Here is a 24799-nt window from a genome sequence, read left to right on the forward strand (position 1 = left end):
TCATATATGTAATGAGATAGACTGGGGAGGCTATCCTGTAATAATCTCCAACACAGGAAAAGCATATCCTACCACAACCCCAACCATTCAGAGCTCTCCAAGACCTACCAATTCAGGTGGTATGAGGGGTTCTATTATCACTGCGGTCTCCATCTCCAAATGAAGCAGTTTGCTAGCTCTTTTTGGCAGCCATTCTGGACTATCTGATATTCCAGTCAAAACAGGGCTTTTGCACCAAGCAGAAGAAATGCTGAAGGCTAGACTAGTCCCCTCACTGGAGTGGCTGGACAACAGAGGTCTTCTCCTCAGGATCTCTCAATCTCCAGAGCCTCTCTCCCCCTATGGGGTCTCCAGTAATGAAGGGTTCTATAAAGACAGTTGTTTTTCTTCTTTCTTGAGGGCAGGGCAACAAAAATACTTCCAATGCCTTCAAATTCTTCAATTTCCCAAATGCAAAAGAAAAGGAAAGAATCACTTAATATGGGATCCTTTATGAATCAGAGGAACACAAGGATTATATACTAGTGATAACCACATAGGTTTAAAGTCTTCACGGGGTGCTTGGGTAACTCAGCCAGTTAAGTGTGAGACTCTTGGTTTCAGCTCAGATCATGATCTCATGGTTTGTGGGAACAAGCCCCATAACAGTCTCCCTGCTCATTGGGGAGTCTACTGGAAGATTCTCTCCCTGCTTCCTGCTCCCACTCGCTCACACGTGCATATGCATGCACACGTTCTCTCTCGAAAATAAAGAAATCTTTTAAAAAATAAAATAAAGTCTTCTTAGGCACCTTAGTACACACTCAAAAAAATTCTCCTGGAATCCTACCTTATTTCACTCCTTAATGCAATAGCTGCCCTTCTGCATCTCTAGGAAAAGTCATTGATTGAGTGACCAAACCTTTATGTTTGGGTTGAAAGCTCAGCTCCAATTAACATCCTCCTCCCATTGCCTTGGACAATAACCTAATACTGGAAAACCATGTTTGTATCTTTAGCCTCAGGTAGTGGTGGGGCAGAGAAGGAGCTGTAGGGAAGGTATGAATTCAGGAACCAGTGTAAAACTACTCCTTCCTATTTGCCTTTGTATGCTACACCTGATAAAACCAGTATATTACCTAATATACCCAAAACCCTAACGAAAACACATTTACTCACATTACAAATGAATAGGATGCGCTAACAAAGTCTTTGAATGTAAAGCATTTTTGTAGAGATAGTACCATTTATATCAGGTAATGAGAAGTACCACTTGACAACTATATATGCATGTGATCAACATTAATGGCCCAAAATAAAAATACCAGTTTACTTAGTATGTTCTAAAAACATGTGTTTTGGGTGTTGGATAGTTCAGTCAGTTAAGTGTCTGCCTTAGGCTCATATCATGATCCTAGGTCCTGGGGTCAAGTCCTATACTGGGCTCCATGCTCAGCAGGGAGTTTGCTTCTCCCTCTCCCCTTCCCCCAGCTTGTGCTCTCTCTCGCTGTCTCTCTCTCTCTCTCTCTCTCTGTCGCTCGCTCACTCTCTTTTTCTAAATAAATAAATAAAATCTTTTAAAAATGAAAATTTTAAAAAGCATGTGTTTCACAGGCAGGATTAATGATAGGGATCCTTGGGGTTGTAAAGGGTGAGAACCACCAGAATGAAGATTCTCTCCATCTCTCACATTTAGAATGCATATTTCATTATGGAAACAACATTATTACCTAGAAAATAAACCTGATAATACAGATAAGTGATCCCGGATGACTGTCCCTATTTTAGAGATGAAGAAACAGAGACAAGAAGAAAGAAAGGATTTACCCTAAAGATACATTGCACCCCAGATCCCTTTAAGCAGCAGCCCAGAATAAATGGGAACACACTGTCATTTGGGGAGACACTCTTAGTTCTGTCACTACTATCTATTAACTATATGGGTCTCTGCTTGTTCATCCTTAAAATGAGGATAATAGGGGCACCTGGATGGTGCAGTTAGGCGACCGAGTCTTGGTTTCAGCTCAGGTCATGATCTCAGGGTCCTGAAATCAAGCCCTGCCTGGGGCTCCAAACTCAGCTGGGAATCTCCTTCAGATTCTCTGCCCCTCCCCCTGCTTGTGGGCTACTCGCACTCTCTCTCTCTCTCTCTCGACTAAATGAAGAAATCTTAAAATGAGGATAGTAGTATCTATCTTGTGGAATGGTTTGAGGGTGAAATGAGTCAATTTAAGTAAAGTGCTTACCACATAGAAATTGTTTAAAAATGAGTGCTTGTAGTTTGGCCTAAAATTTTCTATAGGTGATCAGAAACTAAATTAGTCGACTTTACTCGTGTCTAAATTTATCTAACACATATAAACAGGTATTGCTTTCACTCTCTCCTTATTAAAAGACCAGAATGTTAAAACAATAATGTTGACTTCTATGTGCAGAGATGTTACTGGGCTCTGAATTTCAAGGAAAACATTTCTCTGGTCATGTTGTTATATTCTGAAAACTAATACTTTCCTAGGATTCTTTGGGGCCAGTGACACCCACAAGCATCTGGAAGATTTGATGTGGTCAACCCACATCTCCCTCTGCCCCACACTGTGCAGAAACCTAGGCCAGACCCTAGGAACACTGACAGGGCATAAGAGTGAGCCTGTCAATAGCTGAATACACAGGGCTTGTTGTTATTTTGTCCCAGGACATGTGTTCCAGCTTGTTTACAGTTGCAAAAGATTAGAACAAAGTGTACACCGTGAATAACAGATTGATTAAGGAAATGATTACGTAGCTATAGAACACTATAGAACAGAATAGGCTATCATGCAGTCACCAACAAGAGTAAGGTACATCCCTTCCTAACTATGTTTGTGACCCAAAGATAAGGTGCAGAACACTGTGTATAGGGTGCTACTATCCCTGGAGCAGAATGGAGGAGACACATACAAACACACACAAACCTGAATACATACTGGTAAGTTTATATATATGAACAGGCTTGTATATTATGTAGACTGTAAAAAGGAAACTGAGTGTTTGCTGCTTTCAGAAGAAGAAACTTGGGCCTGGAACAGACAGGAACTCTGCTGATACTCTCTCCCCAACCCTGGTCCTCCTCCATGCTCACTCTACTGTTACAGGCTCATGGCACACAATGGATGCTTGTTGGATGTGTCCGTTGCTGCCGTTCTCTCTTTGGAAAAGTGAGACTGAGACAGACCTTGGGCTGGTTCGCAGCAGAAGGGTTAAAACCTGTGCTTTGGAAGCCGATTTGCTTTGAGATATTTAAATCCTATGTGTCTATTTCTCCCTGGTTCTCTGCAGGGCTCAAAAAGTCTTTTATTTTTTTTTCCAATTTATTTATTTTCAGAAAAACAGTATTCATTATTTTTGTACCACACCCAGTGCTCCATGCAATCCGTGCCCTCTATAATACCCACCATCTGGTACCCCAACCTCCCGCCCCCCTGCCACTTCAAACCCCTCAGATTGTTTTTCAGAGTCCATAGTCTCTTGTGATTCACCTCCCCTTCCAATTTACCCCAACTCCCTTCTCCTCTCTATCACACCTTGTCCTCCATGATATTTGTTATGCACCACAAATAAGTGAAACCATAGGATAATTGACTCTCTCTGCTTGACTTATTTCACTCAGCATAATCTCTTCCAGTCCCATCCACGTTGCTACAAAACTTGGGTATTCATCCTTTCTGATGTAGGCATAATACTCCATAGTGTATATGGACCACATCTTCCTTATCCATTTGTCCATTGAAGGGCATCTTGGTTCTTTCCATAGTTTTGTGACCGTGGCCATTGCTGCTATAAACATTGGGGTACAGATGGCCCTTCTTTTCACAACATCTGTATCCTTGGGGTAAATACCCAGGAGTGCAATTGCAGGGTCATAAGGAAGCTCTATTTTTAATTTCTTGAGGAATATCCACACTGTTCTCCAAAGAGGATGCACCAACTTGCATTCCCACCAACAGTGTAAGAGGGTTCCCCTTTCTCCACATCTTCTCCAACACATGTTGTTTCCTGTTTTGTTACTTTTGGCCATTCTAACTGGTGTAAGGTGATATCTCAATGTGGTTTTAATTTGAACCTCCCTGAGGGCTAATGATGATGAACATTTTTTCAAAAAGTCTTTTAAGAGATAAAGCTGGCCACAGTTTTAGCAAAGCAGGGCCAAAAGTTGCCCTCTTGGCTCACGGGAAGTGGTCTACAGAGCGCCCCCTGGCAGGACAATCCAGACAGGAGCGGGAGAGAGTGCAGAGGTCACAGAACAGAGAAGCTCCCAGCCAGGATCAGAGTCCTAGTCTGTGGGCGTTTTATTAGAGCAGCTCGGGAACAAAGTAGACTCGAGACACAGAGAACATCACGTTAGGGTGGGATCAAGGCTTCCCGCAGCAGATGCTTCCCCCACTCCCAACCCTCACACTATGCACCCAGTGAAGATTCCCCCGGGGGGCAGGGGGACTAAGGAAACTTGAAAGAAAAGCAAGTGTCAGCCTAGGAGGGCCTGTCTGGCCAGAAGGGCAATCACCCACAGATGAGACAGAGTGGCCCTTCTCCCGTTGTCCACCCATGTTTCCTCACCCCACCTCCTGCACATGAGGAGCCTGAGAGAGCATAGCTGTCTGGCTGGGGTCAGTGAAGGGTGTAGCTTCTGGGGAAGGAAGGAGTGGAAGGACCACAGAAGGCATACCACCAGGGCTCAGATCTTAGAACCGGAAGGTCAGGGCACCAGGATCCCTAGGAGACCACGCACTTGGTGATCTTGAGTTTTCAGAAGCTGAGGTAACAGTTGGTTGTCCATTGCAGCGTTGTGTCACCTTCTAGGTATGGCACTAAATATGTCACTTATCCTTCAGAAGTTCTAATGAATGAAGGTATCTATGGACTTGCATTACAGATTCTTTTCTTAGGAGGAGCTATAGGTAAGAAATATAGTCTGATAGATTTCAGCAGGCCCCTAAATTTTCTGGAAAAGTGCACAGCGTGAAAATGGCCCTTCCTTTCATTCTTTAAAACTTGCCATGTCTGTTCTCTAGAATATCTCCCCTTAAACCTCTAGATGGAAAGGGAAAACAGAAGTAAGTGGTAAGAAGTACGGATAGAGTGTAGCTCAAGGACATGTCCACACTAAGAATGTCTTAGCCAGGTTTGTGGTCACCTGACTAATTGTTGTGATACAAATTTGAGTGACAAAATCCTTTTCTGCAGAAAGTGTAGTCTGAGGCTCTGTCCTAGCCTTACACCTCCCTGGTAGGGAACTCCCTGTTTCCTCTGACAGGGAGTTATATAGTTATATAAAGATCAGATACTATTTTTCCACAGTAACAATGACTTTTCTCAGTCAGTGCTTCCCTAGATAGCATTAGTGAAGATTTAAAGATACTATCTCATGCCACACAACTTGGTTTGGCACAATCTACCCACTAGAGAGGCCTATTCCAGTTTATTTAAAAGTTCTATACTGCCAGGCCCATTTTAGCCCAGAGCCATTTTGTCCCTTCATCTCTGAAGCAGTAGCATTCTTTCAGCCTGAACTCCAGGCCCAGCCTTTGTGGCTGAAACAGAAACAACTCTCCTAATGTCCATGCAAAGCCAACTCAAGAATATATCTGGTTTAGTACTCTGCTTGGAGAACACGTCTTCTTCTTCTTCTTTTTTTTTTTTTTTTAAAGATCGTATTTATTTGTCAGAGAAAGAGAGCACAAGTAGGGGGAGAGGGAGAAGCAAACTCCCTGCTCAGCAAGGAGTCTGATGTGGGACTTAATCCCAGAGTCCTGGGATCCTGATCTAAGCCAAACACAGACACTTAACAGACGGGGCCACCCAGGTGTCCCCGTAGAACATTTCTAAACTAATCTCTTTTTGGCCAACAATTCTAAACTTCTGCTCTGAAGGCTTTCTCCCTCTTATCTGTACCTAAAGACACTCTTCTTAAAACGACAACAACAATAAAACTCTTCTTTGCTTAAAATTCACTAACTATGGGACATTCAGAAAGCCAGGAACACATCTCTTTCAGGAGCTCGTTGTCCTGACTCAAAAAATATTTGATCAGATATTATTAGGAATCACCTATTGCTATGTACTTGACTTGGCCAAAGTGCTGAAGATACAGCCAGAACTACCCTAGACCAAGGGTAGTTGGGCCTCACACATAAAAAAGGCCAAAGGGGAACTAACACAAACATACAACATAATAAATACATTAAGCGGCTCCTGGGTAGCTCAGTGGGTTAAGCCTCTGCCTTCAGCTCAGGTCCTGGGATCGATTCCCGCATTGGGCTCTCTGCTCAGAGGGGAGCCTGCTTCCTCCTCTCTCTCTCTCTGCCTGCCTTTCTGCCTACTTGTGATCTCTCTCTGTCAAATAAATAAATAAATAAATCTTTAAAAAGTCAATAAATAAATAAATAAATAAAAATAAATATATTAAGGAACACAGAGATGCCTCTGTGACTTGAAATCCAGGGCAACCAAGAATCCTAAACCTCTGCTTTCATGCCTGACACAGCTCTAATCCAAGGGAAATAGTTCTCCACAGCTCTTGCTTTTACAAGAGGTAAAAGCAAGTTCCTTTTAAGGGAACTATGCCTGAGTGACGAGACCGCTTACAGATTGTGTCTCTGCCAGGATAGGAGACAGGCCTGCTTCCAAGTACTGGAAGGATCTGAGCCGCAGAAGCCCGTCAGTAAAACAAAAGGCTGACTTGTCAAATTCTTCCTTTCAGATGGCATGACTGCAGTGCATTTTTATTGTGATGTATCACAATGCCAAGCATCTCTTTCCTTCTCTCCCTTCGTGTTCCAATGCACAGTTTTGAAAGTACTCACAAATTAGCACAATCCCGCCTGACAGTTGTACATGACAGCTGAAGCATGTTTGGCAATATTCGATTTCTTTACCCTTAAATTTGTACATATGTATTTTGACACTTCATACTAATTCTTTACAAAACTCTATATATCTACATATTGTTTTAAGAAGTGGCAAAAATAGCAATAGAAGTTACAGAACTTTATATAATAAAATGAAAATAATCCATAACATTTACTGTGATAATCTTAATTTAACATATGCAACCCCATTTCAGTGTTAGAACATATGTAAAACTCACAACTCATTTCTAAATCTAAATATTGTTTTATGTTCTTTCCTTTTTTTAAGATTTTATTTATTTATTTGACAGAGAAAAGATCACAAGTAGGCAAAGAGGCAGGCAGAGAGAGGGGGAAGCAGGCTCCCCTCTGAGCAGAGAGCCTGATGCGGGGCTCGATCCCAGGACCCTGAGATCATGACCTGAGCCAAAGGCAGAGGCTTAACCCACTGAGTCACCCAGGTGCCCCTGTTTTATTTTATTATGAAGGCTTATTTATTTGAGAAAGAGAGAGACAGAGAGAAAGCATGGAGTGGGAGGGGTACAGGGGAGAGGGAGAGTGAAGCAGGGAGAGAGAATCTTAAGCAGGCTCCATGCTGACCACAGAGCCCAATGTAGGGCTCAGTCTCATGACCCTGAGATCATGACCTGAGCCCAAATCAAGAGTTTGATGCTTAAACAACTGAGCCACATAAGCGCCCCGAATATTGCTCTAAGAACAGTACTGATAATACATTCCCATAACCTTTTAACAGAAAAAAAAATCTTCAAATGGAAATTAATTTTTAAAAATTAATAACTTACAATGATCCAAAAAAATTAGCTACTTTGACATATCCATTGCTGTCATAAGAAGCATATAAACTGTGTAAAAACCTAGATTGTGGCAACAGTGATTTTGCTGAAACAAAGGCAAAAAATGAATTTTCAGCTGTGCCTTTAGAAGGCCAATCTGTCTGCCTTCCTTCCTTCAAACAGAAGACATCCTGCATGCCATCCACTCTCTGCTGCCGTCCACAGCAGTGGTCACCCCAGGACTTTGGCGGGGGGGGGGTGAAGTGGAAGGGATACAATTATACGAACATTAGCTATGTCAGGGACAGAGGATTTGTAGGACTACAGAAAGGTGACTTGAGGAGAAGGACATCAGACTCTGGGGCTCTTCAGATGTTTCTGGGTCACCTATGCTATCAGCGTCAGAGGGAAATGAGCAGAGGGTGGGAGATTTCAAGCACGGGGGAGTCATGCACTTTTTGCCTCCTCCCATCCCGGGAGCCCTTACATTCACCTTCAGCCACCTCTGCCTTCAGCCATCAGTGCTTTCTCTCCTTCACGAGCACTTGCTTTCCTCTCCCAACAACTTACCAACCCCAGCAGGAACCATCTTCAGTTTGAACCATATCGTTGCAAGAGCGGGAATAAAGCTAGAGAATGGCTCCTTAGAACCTCAGGGTCAGGGCGCCTGGGTGGCTCAGTTGGTAAAGCGTCTGTCTTTGGCTTGGGTCATGATCTCAGGGTCCTGGGGTGGGGCTCCCTGCTCGGTGGGGAGTCTTCTTCTCCCTCTCCCCTTCTCCCTCTCCCTCTACCCCTTCCCCCTGCTCATGCTTTCCCTCTGTCTCTCTCTTTCAAATACATAAATAAATTTTTTTTAAAAATCAGGATCAAATTTTAAAAGGACCAATCAGAACATTTTCCAAAGCTCTGAATCCCCAGCCAGGAGTCTGAGAGGGCTATAAGGGAGCAGATGAATGTGACTTCAAGTGAGTCTGCTATGAGAAGGATGGAATGCAAATGGGCATGAGAACCATGGACAGGAGCAAGAGCTAAGGTGGCTGGGCCATGGCAACTGGAAGCCAGAGTCAGGAGTAACTTAGGAAGGGAAGAAGGACCTGGAGAAAGTTAGGAAGAACCATGAGAACCACAGGAGGGCGCTGCACCCCCATGGGCTAGCCAGGACTGCCTGGGACTAGCACAGTAAAGAGGTCAATCAGGGACAGCAAACCCCCTCTGCCTTGCACCCCACAGAGAGCATCTCTCCCTCTTCCAAACTCTTGGAGTTTTTGTGCTGACACAACTATAGGAGAGAGACACACAGTCACCACCCACTTCACACACCAGCTCCCAGCAGATACACACACACATTCATGTGGGGAACATGTAAATATCAACTCCTCCCAGTTCTGAAGATTACCTTGCTAATAGTGTTTTCTGTGTAGGCAATGTGCTGAGAAGACCTGCCTTCCCTTCCATAATGCATAACAACTCTGTTTTTGTTTTCTTAACTAGGCTTCACACACAATATGGGGCTTGAATTTGTAACCCTGAGAACAAAAGTCTCAACATCTATGGACTGAACCAGCCAAGTGCCCCTCACAACAGCACCTCTTGCTGGTCAGGACTGATGCTCTTTGGAGTTCTTTACCTTTTCCTCATGTTTTGCCTCAGCTTAAAAATATCAGGGCGTTAGGATATAAAGGTAGCCTAAATGTCCATATTCGGGCGAATGTGTTAAAAAAAATACATCCACACAGTGGATTATTCAGCCATGAGGAAGAAAGATATCCTGACATTTGCAACAACAGGGATGGACCTTGAGCACATTATGCTAAGCGAGATAAGTCAGACAGAAAAAGACAAATATTAGATGATATCACTTACAAGTGGAATCTAAAAGAGTCAAATTAGAAAGAAAAAAAAAAGAGTGAAATGGTGGTTACCAGTGATGAAGGAGAGTTGGAAAGCAGGCAGACAGGGGTAAAGGCCCATACCTCTGGGGGAACCACTCTTAAAAGGATTTTACACCGCCCCTGGAAGGAGGCCACCACCCTTTCCCATGAGACAAAAACCTGATGGGAGGACAGGCTCAGGGAGGGTCAATCAGATTAAAACAGCTGCCAACCAGTTCACAAAAGTCTCGAGACTTAGAAACTCTGGTGGCATCTCTCTCAGGTCCCCTCCCTCCTCAGGAGCTTAGTACTATCACTTAGCTATCCTTCAACAAACCTGGCTCTGCTGCCCACCACTCTGTCTGGCCTACCTCTTTATTCTTCGAAGCCGCATGACCGAGAACCTCCAGCGCTGAGAAAAAAATCCTGTAACACCAGGGGACAGAGGGTGAGGGGATAAGACTGATGTAGTTTAAGAGTATAAACTTACAATGAGTAGTAAATAAGTCATAGAGATCTAACTCAAAGTATAATGAATATAGATAACAAAATACTATACTACATTATCCAACTTACTAAGAAACTAAAATGTAATTATCCCAAAGACTAAAAGGAATGGATAACTATGTAATCTGATAAAGGTGCTAATATAGCTACAAAGGCAATCATATTACAACATATAAATACATCAAGGTAGCACATTGTACATCTTAAACTTACACAATGTTTTATGTCAAATATATTCAATTTTTTAAAAATCAGAGCTTTTGATGATATCCTATCTGTCCTCATCCTAAGTTCATATGTTCTTCCTGATGCCACACTTTGCCTTCATAAGAAAGAATGACAGGAGATAAAGACAGAAGTCAATTATGGTTCATCTTGGAGAAAAACGTTCTGTACCGTTCCCTGGATGGTATGTATTATCAGTCAGCCTTCCGAAAAACAACAGAGAGAAAACTGCAATTATCCAGAAGGTGAAGCATTTTTCTTGAAGTGTTCTCAGGGAGAAAGAAACTCATAAAAATCAGTCAAGAATTCTCTGAGCAACCCTGGGATTCCAAACATTCCTCTATCAGTATCACCCACCTGGAGGAGGAATCCAAAAGTCTAGGTGAGTGTGTGCTCCCCACTGCAGCAAGAAGAGGATTTGATGAGCCTGTTAAGGACCTCAGAATGTCTGATTTAAGAAGCCAACATTATAAATAACATCTCCATTTTTTTCTTATTAGAGAAGGAACACATATTCAATATGAAAATGTTGGGAAATTTAGAAAAATCACAAATTGTAAAGAAAAACAAAAAACAAAAACAGATCAGCGGTAATCTTGCCAGCCAAAGATAAACATATTCACAAATTTCCAACCAACATTTTTTCTGGTTGTATTTAAAACTAAAATGTGTGATAGGAAACAATATTTTATGTTCTGCTTCTTTTTTTCCCTCCCTTTCCAATAACAAGAGAATGTTTTCCCCTCCTCATAAGCTTTCTCAGGGGGTGTATTTTATAGTGGCAACATTGTTTTCCATCCTAGATTTCCATCACTTACTTATCCTTTCTCTTATTGCTGAGTTATTCGGTTATTCTGTCCACAAAGGAGAGCAGCCTGACAGCTGATAACCCTGTCTGAAGTTTTGCCTCAGTGCTGGTGGCCTTTCCCCTCGAGCTGTTTCAAGTGTGTGTGATCACCAGGGTGGGGACCTGTTCTCCTGGAAGTTCTTGTTCTTTGTTTCAGTTTAGAATGCTATTATAAGACAGAAAACTCCATGGAGTAAATCTGAATATCTAAGTAACTTTATTAATCAGTGCATGAATCAGAAAGCAACCCATCTAGTAAATAGAGGGGAGCTCCTAGGAATTGTCAAAATGAAGGGTTTCTGTAAGATAGAGGGTAGGACAAGAAGTTAAGGAAGAGAGGATTGTATCAAACCAGGAGGACATGTTGGGGTAGGGGGAACAACAGGGTTTTTATCATGTATATTAATGCACTAGTGCTGATCAGGAAATTTCATATTGACTGTTAAAAGATGGCATTCATTGAATAGATTGAAACTATTAAATTACTTATTCCCTGGAGCCAGGGAGTCTTGGCATCCAGATTTCCAGCACCAGTGGTCTGGAATACACACATGTGGCCTTGCCCAGTTACTCTAGCCCCATTGCTCCCTAGATGTTTTCTATTGTGCTGGAAGGCTCCAAAGAAATTAACTCCTTGTCCCTTATAAGGAGGACATACACTAAAGCATTTGTAAGATAGGAAAAGGAGGGGGGAAAACAGTTTTTATGGGGTCCCTTCAGTGTCCCTGTCTTAATTAGATCTTCTATTTTACCAGTTGAATTTTTTTTTCTTCAACAATGGAAAGTGAGTAAGAAGAAAAGACTGTGTATAGCTCTAAGATACACAGAAATGAATCAGAAGGATATCAGTCAACTAATATTGGACACATATGGTAAATCATGTGAATTCTTTAAGTATTTTTAAAAGATGCCCCATTCCCCACTGAAATGAGCTTGTTTTGACAGATGGCTTTTACCTCACCTTGTAAATTATAAAATTCCATTGTTCTTAAGAAATCTCATAAAAAGGGTGATGTGGGAAAGACATTAGGGTTCAAAGCCAATGGCTAAGAAAGAAGTTTTGGGTGCAAAAAAGGTGGTTTTATTAAAGAATGGGGACAGGACCTGTGGGCAAAAAGAGCTGCCCTGGGGTCATGAGCAGTGGCCCATTATATACTTTCAAGCTGGGAGGGGGTCAGGAAAAGTGAAAGTCTCTAAGGAATTTTGGAAGCAAGGTTTCCAGGACGTTAAGGGGGCTAGCTATTGTTGGGGAAAGGTCGTTTATTACTGTCCAATAAAGCCTTAGTCATGAGACCCTTCAGATGTGTATCAGTGGATATGTGCTTGGGGGATGATTGACAACATGTATCTTGGGAGGTAGAGATAAAGGAAGTTCCCGAAGGAATTGTTATAGGCTAAATTAGACTTAAATGATTCTGGGGTTTGGGTTAAGACTGCCGTTTGCCCTTAGCAAAGTATCAACAGCAAGGCGGTTGAGTCCCTAGAGGAATGTCACTCTGCCTGTTTCAAGGACTTGTCAGTGGGCTGTAAGGAGTAAGGAAATTTAATATTTTTTCTTCTGCCTTTGCTTCCTACATCACAGGGGTGCCTGGCTGGCTCATTCAGTGGAGCATGTGACTCTTGATCTTGGGGTCATGAGTTCGACCTCCACGTTTATGTAAACTTGTTTTAAAACTTGTCTTTTTTAAGAGAAATTATTTTATTTTACTTTTTTAGTAATCTCTACACCCAACAGGGGACTCAAACCCACAACCCCAAGATTAAAAGTTCCATGTTATCCTGCTGAGCCAGCCAGGTTACCCTTGAGAAATTTCTTAAAGAAAACATGTTTATATCTGAAATGAGTAATGTGTACATGTTGTTTTTGAGAGGAAGGCTATGGAAGAATGGATGAGAGTCTAGGGCCAGACCCCTTGGTGCAGTAACCCCCAGTCCCTGCTAAGTGTTCTAGTGTAAACACCTGTGCAGCCACACTATCACTGAACACAGAACATCAAGCACTAGTCTCTTGCCCTTCTCTCTCTCTCTCTCTTTTTTTTTGTTTTCTTTTTTACACTTTTTCACACTTCTAATGGGAGAACTTACATCAGGTTTTTTGCAGACCATGACCCCCAGTCTTTGAGGCAACTCCAGCCTCCTTTGGCAAAAATGAGGAAGAAAACCTTGCAGGTGGCTGGCAACAACAGCAGCCTGGCACTGAAACACTGATTGTGCCTGTTAAGTTGGTATGTCTCCCTATTGTCCTACCGCATTACTTGCTCCCTGCTTAGCCACCTGACAGGTATAAATGTAAATGTTGTATTAATCAAATGTGTGGGCATGTGTCATAAATATTTTCTCTAATATTGCCTGCATTTTGAAATCCTGAACCTAAGAGTTTTGCATGTAACCTTGAGTTACTACTCAAAATAAAACACATATCCTTCTTGTAGTTCTTGGCCTGCTGAATCCTTGAAAAGCAGAAGAGAAATATATAGCAACCTATTCTCAACTTGGCCAATCTAATGAGTCTCTGACACTCTAAGAGAATTCCTAGCCTCATCCTTCTCTCTAGGACAACCATCACCCAGAGATGAGGGTAATTTTTTAAAATATTTTATTTATTTATTTATTTGAGAGATAGTGAGAGGGAACAGGGGGTGGGGTGGGAGAGGAACAAAGGGAGAGGGAGAAGCAAGCTCCCCACTGAGTAAGGAACCCAATACGGGGCTTGATCCCAGGCATGACTTGAGCTAAAGGCAAATGCTTAACTGACTGAGCCACCCAGGCACCCAACCAGGGTCATGTTGAATTGCATTCCAACAACTAAGAAGTCCAGCCAGTTGAAATGCACAATGCCTACTTGCTGAATATATAACTTGGTTCCCAAAATTATTAACAGGACCTATTAACCTGAATTCCTATTTTGGAATATTGGTATCTTTATTAGTATCTTTATTACCTCCCCATTTCTACACAGCACCAAGTATAGTTTACAAAGCTCAGTCAAATGACAGGAACCTATACATCTAACATTAGAATGAATTTGGTAACTCATTGATAATAACATTCTCCCCTTAATTTCGGGGGGGTGGTTGGGAGGATAATGCATCTCAGTTGATTCTCAATCAACCTAAATATACTGAGATTTCAAAAATGAACATAAAACACAAGACACAGCATCAATAATCAAGAATAGAAGAAACATTCTTTGGCAGAAGTTGGGGAGCTAATTGTAGAAATAGAGATCATAGAGTCCCATCATAAGCAGGACTAATACAAAAACAGTGCCTTCTGAAAATTTTCTAAAACACAACAGAAGAGAAGGCATCCTGAAAGTTCTTAAATAGAAAAAGAGGATCACCAGAGAGGAATACAGATAAGAGTAGTCTGTGAAATTCCACTGAAAAATGGACACCAAGAAACAAAGGGTATTTGATCCTTTTTACTCATATTTTATTCTTATGTAAAGAGAACAGAGATATACTTTTAGATCATCAATATTTATTTAAGTGACATTTTTGAGTGCCCTTGATGTGGCAAGCACTATGCTAAGTGCCGTGTATGCAGTGGTGAAGAAAATAGACATATGCCTGCATTTTCCAAATCCTCTCCCCACATACTTTGCTCATGATACTTATGAAGTATATGTCAAATACTGAGCTGTAAATCTGTGAAGACAGGTTTGAAAGAGGATGTTCCTATTTATCCAAGTGATAACCAGTAACATCAGGATCCATGTGCCTTAGAAATGAGGAATGGGTATTTCCCAAACTAGCTCAGAGGATATATTTGAACTAAGAAGAGAAAATCTTTCTGTCGCAGCAGTTAATTACCTCACTAAGAGCCCATCATAACCAGGGACACTGCACATTTGTCATCAAGACTACGGCTTGGGACCTCTTTTGTATCCTGGATCAGTAGATCAAGTGAGGGCAAATCATTTATCAAATCTGGGAAAGAGAAAAGACAAACATCAAAAATGAAAAGATAGTGCAGGACATCACCAGACGGCTCTGCTAGACTGATAAGTAAAATCATAGTCACAGAGAGGTATAATCAAGAATTAGCTAAACTATGACATTCTATTTAATCACAGCTCAGAGCAACTCCCCTAATTGCTGCTGAAGATACTTCAGTAATATCACTTACCTCTGGAAGACAGTAGAGGACTAGTGAGAAGAGATGATTGGTGTTTACTTCAGAACAAAAGAAAAGACACAGCACACCCCAGAAGGGAGAGAAAGAAAGAGGGCAAGAGAAAGAGAGTGTGAGACAGAGGAAGAAAAAGGAGGGAGGGCAGAGGAGGGGAAAGACTGGCTTTCTAAATGCACAGCTAAAGCAACAGCTCAGAGGCATGCGTACCATTCTTCAGGATCCAGTGTGCTTACTGAACAAGAGAGCTCTAAATGATACGGTGTCCCAAATAGGAAAAATACACGGTTCCAGCAACCAAAGAGCAGAAACAGAAGTGACTCCATTTACCACACCCACTGGCCAACTGGGAAATTTTGTACTTTCTTCTCTGTAACTCCGTGCTCTTCAGGGCCAAAGGCCCAGGTCCCCAGAGCAGATGCACCCTTAATCTTTAAAAAAAAATCTTAAAAAAAAAATGTTAAGGGGCACCTGAGTGGTTCAGTTGGTTAGGTGTCTGCCTTCAGCTCAGATCATGATCTCAGCGTCCTGAGATCCAGCCCTGCATGGGGCTCCCTGCTCAGCAGGGGACATGCTTCTCCCTCCCCCTAATGCTCCCCCTGCTTGTGCCCTCTCTCTGTAAAATAAATAAATAAAGTCTTAAAAAAATGGAGTTAATAGACTGTCAGGGTTAAACAGTCCTTATTAGCAAGAGGAAGGATATAGGGCTGCTTTTACACAATGAGGCCGGACAGGATTTCATGTAGAACCCAAGCGATCTATTTTGGTGCTTCCTAGAATTTCCATGTTCCATTGTAACTGTGAATATGTGCGTTCAGCAATCTCAGCCAGAGAAAGATATGACTGTCAAGGGTTTGGACCCCTCAGGAATGAAGGTTTGGGTCATAATACCAGGCAAGCCACTAAGACCTGAGGACATGTAGTGGAGAGTGAGGGGAAATTAGAATTCATAGTAAAGGAGGGAGTGGATGCGGGCCGGTTGCAGCCCTGAGATCAACTGCAGTGATAGTGGTTATAATTTGCTGCATTAAGCTCCTTCTTCTAAGCTTCTCTTTAGGAACAGAGGCCCATATGAAGGTTGAAGGAATTGTCCCTTGAACCCGTCTGGAAAAGTAGATCGGTGTGGCTCTAGGCAGCTATGAAAATGCACTCCTCAGATCTCCTGCCATGGGGATCATAATTGACGATGGCTCCAATTGCCACACTGAATCTGCTACACTTCCCATGGGCTGTCCTCAAAAAGCCAGTGCAGCAGGGATACTAAGTCAACCCTGTCTCTGCCCAATGTAGGATGCCTCTAACGTTGGGCTCAAAGATTCTCCACTGGCCTGGCTGAAACTCTTAGAACTGTGCAGATCCAAGCTGTTTTACTTCCCGCCCTCTTTCACAGAGCTCAAACTTGATTCCCACTCTAAAAGTTCTTCCTGCCTCCTCTGGTTTCCTCTTCCTTTCCCCCCTCACAAGACTCCTTCCAGAGCACTCAGATTATAAAGCCAAAGTGTCCTTTATTAGAATCAAAGCTTACTAACCTAAATGCAAATCAGATACTTAACTCTCTGATGGATATAGTTCCCCATATTTTACCCCATAATTATTATATTTGGACTCTTGCAGTTGCAGCAAAGACAATACTTTCACCCATCCAGTCAGCAGATAGCAAAACGTTAACATATTCCATAGTTGACCAATATGTTTGCTAACAGAATCAAGAGGGCACAAAGCCCAGTGAGTTCATTTTAATGCTACATGTTAATTTAACACTTCAGGACATGTAGCATATTGTTCCCAGTTAGCTTGCTATGTTATATTCCAAGGGCCAACAATATTCGGTAGAGTATATGTTTAAAGGTGAAGCTCAGACTTAAAACTGCCCGTTTACTCTTTTTATTTTTAAAAAGATTTATTTATCAATCTATCTATCTATCTATATAGCACGTGAGCAGGGGTGGGGGGGAGAGGAGAGAGGGAAGGAGAGAATCTCAAGCAGATTCCCCGCTAAGCAGGAAACCCAATCTCACAACGCTCCAATGACGACTTGAGCTGAAATCAAAGTCCCGGCCTCAACCAACCTAGCCACTCAGGGGCCCCTGAACTGTCCAAGTTTAAATCTAATTGTCATCTAACAAGGTTTGTGATCTTGGGCGTGATATTTAACCATTTGAATACCCACTTTTTTCAACTGCAAAATGGTGTTAACAGAATGTATCTCACAGATAGCAGGGACTAAATGTGCTAATATTACAGTGCGCTTGCCCACTGTATTGGGTATGTTCTCTTAGCTACTTATCTAAGAGACATCTTAGATAAATACATGTCAGGCATCTGCTGACATGTAGCAGTTTATTTTTTTTTTTAAGATTTTTATTTATTTATTTGACAGAGACAGAGATCACAAGTAGGCAGAGAGACAAGCTGAGAGAAAGAGAGGAGGAAGCAGGCTTCCTGCTGAGCAGAGAGTCCGACCTGGGGTCGGACAGGTAGGTAATACATCCGGAAATAGTCTTTTCCTTTCTATGGCGCTTCTCTAGAGAGCCCAGAGAAGGGCCCGTCCCCACCCCGCCCCTCGACCTCAGAACAGCTAGACCAAACCCCCGCACAACCCTGACGCCCCTTCGCCAGGGACTGCTTACACGGGAACCCAAAGCCTTACCCCACCCACGTACTGTTACCCTCGGAGGTGATTTACATATCGGTTGTTTATTGGCTACTATAAGCACTCGCTCTTCTCATTGGCTGACACTGCTCCGTGCGCGTCACAGGTCTCATCATTTCTGTTTCATGCTCCGCTCCGGTGCCATGGCGACCGTGAGGGGACTGAGGCATCGCTGTCATGTAGCAGGTGGCGCCGCGGCAGTGGAGAAGCTCCCCAGTCTCGCGTGAGTTTCTGCTTTCCCTGCTCTCGGAGAAACTCTGGATCTCAGGAATAGCCTCTTCCTTAGAGAAATACAGGATGGAGAGTTCGTGGTACACAGTAGGCGCTCTTTATCCGAAGCCTATTGGCTTACTTTCGCGCACTGTTCCTCAGAATTTCAAAGAGCCTTTGGCAAGCCACCTCTATGGAAGAACCAGGAGGTCACGTTCTGGTCCCCGGGTGCGCGGCAAGGGCGCCCAGCGCCCCCTGCCGGCTCTGGCGGCGGCGACAGCGGGACCCGCCCGAGAGGGCTAAGGTGTGAGGCAAGAGCTCCGGTTTCCCCTCCTCCGCAACCCCCTCTCGCGGCAGCGCCTGGTTCGCGGGCTGTGCCCCCCGGGTCCGGGGTTTGCGCCTCTGGAGGAGGCGGGAGGCCCTCCCTGTAAAACCTCCAGACCTCCCTCCGCGAGCCGTAACCCGACCCAGCGGTGGCGGAGCCTCTGGGGGTGAAGGGACCTGGGAATAACGGGGCGGGCCCGGTGTCTCGGGAATCAGGGGCCGCGCCGCCCGAGTGTTACTCGAGGAGCCCAGGAGCATGAAGAGCATCATCCCGGGCGGGAGCCTGGCTCTCCCGAATCGAGGCCTAGCGCCGCGTCACCACCCAAGCCCCGTGCGCAAAGATTCCCCGGCGGGCCCTTGCGTCCTTCCTCACTGTGCCCAAGGAGAAGGGGAACTGGGGAGGACCGGGGGCGGGACGGGGAAACAGCCAGAGCAGGGCGCACGCCCAGAACTGGATTGCTGGGGAGCTCCTGCCCCCTGCTGGCGCAAAAAAGCGCCTTTACACGCGCATTTATTGAGGGTTGACGAGGGCGGCCAGCAATGGCTCCTCTTCATGGTCAAGGCCTCAGCCTCTGGAAAGGCTAGGAGAGAGGCGGTGGGCCAGGGGTCGATGACGGCTGCGGATTTCCAAGAGAAGGCATTAAAAAGAAGAACTGAGGTGCCCACAGATAAAGAGCGGTTGGATCATCTACACTTGCCACATAGAGGAAAGGGGGTGTCTCCTCCAGGCCCCCCATTAGGCCTCATGGATGGCCAGAGTGGAGATTCAGTTGAGTGAGGAACTGGTCATGGCTAGCCGGAAGCCCACATCAGTCCGAGACCTTGACATCTCAGGAATATTGTGTAGTGGCAGTAGGGCCCTTCGTTGGCAGAGCCTTATTCAGTAATCATTTGAGTACCTACACGCTAGAGGAATAGCAGAACAAACAATCAAACAAACAAAAGACAAAAAAATATAATAAGTATGTAAATTGTATAGACAGTTAAAGGGATAAGGTCTAGGGGGAAATATGGAAAACTCAGGACCCACACAGCAAAACAAATAGAAAGAGTTCCTTATGACTTATTTGGAAAGAAGAAGGAAGTCATAAGATAGTCTGACCTAGCAACTGGACAAAAACAAAAAGACATCAAGTGCCTGAAGTGAGCAACGGCCTAAGCCTGGGGAGCCATTCTGACAATCAGGCCCATAGCTCTGCAGAAACAATAAAACTAAACCTTAAAAGGAACGTGGGGCTCATCATGTAGTATCAGTCTCTGACTCACTGTTCTCACTCACCTGGCAGGTGCGTGACACACAAAGACCTCAGCAACCAGGGGAGAGGGAGTGTTCTAAGAGGTTGAATGTGACTGAATATCGTGTATGATTCAAGATACTAATGTTCTGTTATTTCAGTAACAAGAATTTGGCACCACTACTTTTGCAGTCAGCAAGCATATAAAAGTCTAGAGAAAGAAACAGCCCAAATAGCAGGCCTTCGAACTAATCCCCTTCCAGCCAGGCAGCAGTGTGGAGAAGACACAGGCATGTTGCAACAGAGACCACACAATGGACATATCAAATGCCCTGAACTTGCTTTAGGATTGTAGGGCTGAAGCAAGGGCCAAGACAACCACCAGGGTCTACTCACATCACACACAGCTTCTGACAGAGTTCAGGACAGGCTATTACAGAATATGGCAACTTGGCAAATTCAATCTTTTAAGTTGAAGAAATTTGAGAAAGGACAGGTACAGGAAAGACTTACTGACCTTCTCTGGAAGCAGGTCATAAAACCCTCCTGGGAGAGGGTTTCCGGCACCCAGAGGAACGGAGTGTCATTATCTGCAAAAATGGAGTGACAACTGAACAAACATCTTGCTAAGTTCCCCCCCATTTACTACACTTAGCTTGTACCCTTTGTTCTAGCACATCCTTCCACCACTTTCCACCTTTCATCAAACCTGGCATACACACACTCAGGTTTAACCACTTCTTTAGGGCCTTATTTCCTTGGGAAGGCTCTCCTCTTAAACCTATAGGAAATAAAAGGGTATTCTTTTCTCTTGTTAATTTGTTTGTTTTTTTATTATAGGGTCCCAGCAGAGAACTTAGAAGGGTAGAAGGAATGGATATTATTCCTCTACTACACTTGTTAGATTTGGGATAATTTAAGAGAGATAGGGAGGAGAGGTAGACTCTTCCAGTTGTGTTCTCCCCAATCTGTCTTGCACTTTACTTCTGGTAGCAGACAGTCATTCAACTCCCTTGTTTCAAGAGAAGGTAGAAATTTTGTTTCAGGAATTAGGCAGAAGGGCAGTCTTGAGAGCTTGGGCACTTGGTGAAAATCAGCATGAGCCAGAGAAAATGGTTCTCCACTAGGAATGGGTTTGAGATTCACCATGGAGCTCATCAAACATAGACATGCCAAAGACCTCCTTCACAAAAAGTCTCAAATTTCAATTGTTCGTTACTGGTACCTAAGAAAGCAGTTGATTTTTGTATATTAACCTTATATCTTGTGATTTTGCTCTGAAAAGACATCATTTTTATCCTGTATATAACTGAAGACATTAAAAAGCAAGAGTGTTCCCCTATTCTATTGATGCTCAAGGAGTACTAATCTGGAAGGGATGTGTAGAACAGATTGGAAGGAAAACAGGCTAGAGGCAGGGAGTCCCTGTAGGAGACTTTCCTGTGAGCCCTCCAAAAAACAAGAAGATTCCAAGTAAGTGTATTACAGCACCAGTGGAAAAGCAAGAACAGACTGAAGAGGCAAATACCCTAAACTGGCCTTTCTCCTTCGTGTCCATGGGTCTCTGTTGCCAGACTCCAACATGTCCATGTACCCAATGTGCAGCAAGCCAAATTCTGAGATACTGGATTTAAAGCAAGGAAAGCTTTGTAGTCTAGAGAGCAGCCCAAGGAGAAAGAAAGGTATCAGTCCTAAAGCTGCCTTGCCCTCTTGCCCTGTTGATCTATAAGGGACAACTTAACACACATGAAAGGAAGCTAAGGGGTTTCTTGACACTTGCTGGGAAGTCCTTGGAAAATCTGGAGATAAGCATTCTTCTGGACAGTGAGGCACAACTTGGGATCTGGGATCAGATACATCAAGATACATGTTTCTGTCTGGTCTCTGTTATGTTTCTACAATCCAGGTAGGTAGGTAACCCAGAGTAGAAGTAAAAAGACAAAATTAATGATTGATTGTGCTGAAGGTTAAGAAGTAAGGAAAACAGGGGGCGCCTGGGGGGCTCAGTGGGTTAGAGCCTCTGCCTTCAGCTCAGGTCATGATCTCAGCTTCCTGGGATCGAGCCCCACACTGGGTTCTCTGCTCAGCGGGGAGCCTGTTTCCCCCCAACCCCTGCCTGCCTCTCTGCCTACTTGTGATCTTTCTCTCTGTCAAGTAAATAAATAAATAAAACTTAGAAAAAAAAAAAAGTAAGGAAAACAGAGGCACCTGTGTATCTCCGTCATTTGACTTTCTAATTGGTTTGCACTCAGGTCCTTATCTCATGCGTGGTGGGACTGTGAGCCCCAATAGGACGAAGTGCTGGAAGGGGAGTCTCCCTCCTCTCCCTTTGCCCCTCCACACACTCGTGCCCTCTCTCTTTTTCTCTCTCTCAAATGAAAAAATAAGTTTTTCAAACAGAGTACATAACACATAATTAAGTAGGAAACAGCACAACTTAGACCTAAGTGTATCACACAAACAATAAAATTACAGTGGTCCTTATGGTTTCAGAATGGGTCCAGGAACCAGCTTCTGGCTTCCACTTACATGCAGTTCCCTCATGGGATGCCCTTACCATCCTCTTCACCTAACTTCTTATTAATCTGAAAATAAGTTCAGGTGTCAGAGCCTTCTATCTACCAGCTCCTCAGAGCTGTCTGGCACCTCCTCCACCGCAGCCAAAAGACCTATTGACAGTTGTTAATATACCATTTATGTCTCTATTAATCTGACCATTCCCTTCATTAGATTATAAATTCTTGAATCTATACGGGACAACTTATACACATGAAAGGAAGCTAAGGAGGTTCCAGAAAGTTGTTGGGAGGTCCTAGAAAAATCTGGAGATAAGATAAGTTGTGCCTCTGAAGAGTGAGGCACAACGTGGGATCTGGGATCAGATCCATCAAGATACATGAGAAGCCCAGAGTCTGGCCCAACAACATACCCATAAATCAATAATTCAATGGAGTCTGCTGTTGCAATTCACAACATTACCAGGTACCTGGCAGCTATTGTATCAAATTTACCTTGGTTGTTTTCTCCTAAAGAACTGAAAGCATAGAGGTTCAAAACACTGAAGCTTCCTATGGAGAAGGAAGCACCAAACCCATATCAGGAAATCACCATTTCCTCACAATTTCTTTGAGGAAGTTATCACTTCTCCTTTGTTCCTTTAAGGAGGCTTGGTCTTCCTGCATCTGCAGGGATACTGGCTGTAAACAGTGAGTTGGAGGATGTGGGGTCTCATCCACACTGTGCACAAGAAGGGCATCTTCCAAACCCAGGTTTCCCTTTCCTCTTTCCTTGGGCTCAGAATCCTTCTCTACTGCAGGCAGGCCACGCTGGCATACCTGGAAGAGGAAAAGCAGACAAATGCCTCTGAGCCTGGGACTAACCACTGCCTCTGTCCTCAGCAGGACCACCAGCAAGGAGACCTGGTAAGAGGAGAAGCCTGGGGCTTGGGGAGATAGAGCCGAGTTGATGGCCCGATAGCCCAGGTTAAATAGATGGAGGAGAAATTATCCAGGAGGGAGGAGGGAAGAGGCATGATTCTGGGCCCATAAGCACAGGACAAAGAGAATAATAGGATCTGTCAGTCAAAGAAAAGATCATCTTAATTCACATTCCTCGTCATTGGGCTTCAGGAACTTCAAAGAATTGTGAGACCCATGTTGGAAAGATTTTTTTTAAATAGACTTTAAAAACAAACAAACAAACAAACAAACAAAATGGACAAGAAACCTTGAAAGACGCAATGAAGATCTAAATGGTTGTGAATGATAATTTTGCTCTTACTGCTTCTACTACTATCATTCTCTTATTTTCTTCCCTCTTCCCACACAGAAGGGATGATGCTGGATCTTCTGGGACCATTTCCTTTCCTTCTGGTGCTGCTGGGATCATTGGGGCCAGTGCCACTTGCTGCTAGTCCTCCAAACCTGAAAGGGCTCAAGGGTTTGAAATTCAGCATGTAAGAGCAGGTCCTGTCCAATGGAAGACAGAAATGAGTGGGGCCAATAATTATACTCAGACTTGTAAACCTTCAAACACCTTTCTGCACAACACCTTCCAGAACACGGCTGCTACCTGTCTTTTGCCCAAGACAGATTGTGAGACTGGCCACAAAACTGTCACTGGAGTGTGAATTGTATTAACATGACTTACTTCTGTCACTCTGGAGGGACAGTGTGACTACTGCTACAAGGCTAAGCTCCAGAACCCGTTCTAACTTGTTAAATGTAACAAGTTTCAACCAGGTTACCCTCCCAATAGTATGCTTCCTGTACACTTAAACAGTACCAGATCACAGCCCCCTGGATGGTTTGATTAGACTACATTTCCCATTACTTTGCCTCACACTTGGTGCAGGTTCTCTTGTGCTCCCTTCTGCCTTTTTTTTTTTTTCATTGTTGATTTCCATGGTTCCCATAGAAGAAAGAAGGAGGGGAATGAGAGAATTATGGGGCCATGATTCCAGACTAGAGTTGGGGACAAAAACAAATAGAATTCCTTTCTGCATTGGAGCTTTGTGTGTTTTGGAGAAGGGCAATAGGGAAAGGGGCAAGGAAAGACCCAAGCCCCCATATTTTTAATCTTGGGACATCATCCAAGTTTGTGGCATTCTGTTCACAGTAATAAAATCACGTTCTGCTACATTTTAATGACCTTGAGTATGTGTGTTTGGGATGACTTTCACATCAAGCCAGCCTGGAGCCATCTAGATTGCATTTGCTGACATTCTTAGGAGAACTAGCTGGGCCTTAGGCATCCTTTTATGTTATTCTGCAACCCGGGGCCTCTGCCCACTTCTCTCACCCTGTGTCTTTTTGGAACTTTGGAGCAAGAATATTCTCCATCTCATCAAACTCTACTCATGGCTTTTACATATTTCCCTTGAAACCATGACCTATGTTTATTTGGAGGTGGCACAGATATTTCATAAAATGTCCACAGTACTTTCACACACAGGTTCTAACACTGACAACCAATGCAACCTACATCTTTACTCTTGGTTTCCATATCTCATCAGATAATTTTAAATGTCAGTAGAAGTAAGGAGAATAATCCCCTGTAGCCTTAGAATCAATTCTCCCATGATCTATTGCAATGCATGGAAAGAAAGCATAGATCAAGGGGAAAAAAATACAGGGG

The 24799-nt window shown here is 43.6% G+C and overlaps 2 long non-coding RNA genes across 2 annotated transcripts in view; both read left to right on the plus strand.

Annotated features, from left to right (window-relative positions):
* LOC309867820 overlaps positions 1-17804 on the plus strand; it is a 39080-nt gene extending 21276 nt beyond the window's left edge. The window contains exon 2 of the long non-coding RNA XR_014313336.1: positions 17719-17804. This is a non-coding gene — a long non-coding RNA (uncharacterized lncRNA). The remainder of the gene's footprint in view (positions 1-17718) is intronic.
* Positions 17805-18010: 206 nt separating this feature from the next.
* LOC309867812 lies at positions 18011-24300 on the plus strand. The gene is made up of 3 exons (XR_014313328.1): positions 18011-18117; positions 22980-23085; positions 23492-24300. It is a non-coding gene; the product is annotated as an uncharacterized lncRNA (long non-coding RNA).
* Positions 24301-24799: the final 499 nt, after the last annotated feature.

Source organism: Mustela nivalis (assembly GCF_964662115.1).
Source record: "Mustela nivalis genome assembly, chromosome: 6".
In the NCBI taxonomy this organism is placed as follows: Eukaryota; Metazoa; Chordata; class Mammalia; order Carnivora; family Mustelidae; genus Mustela; species Mustela nivalis.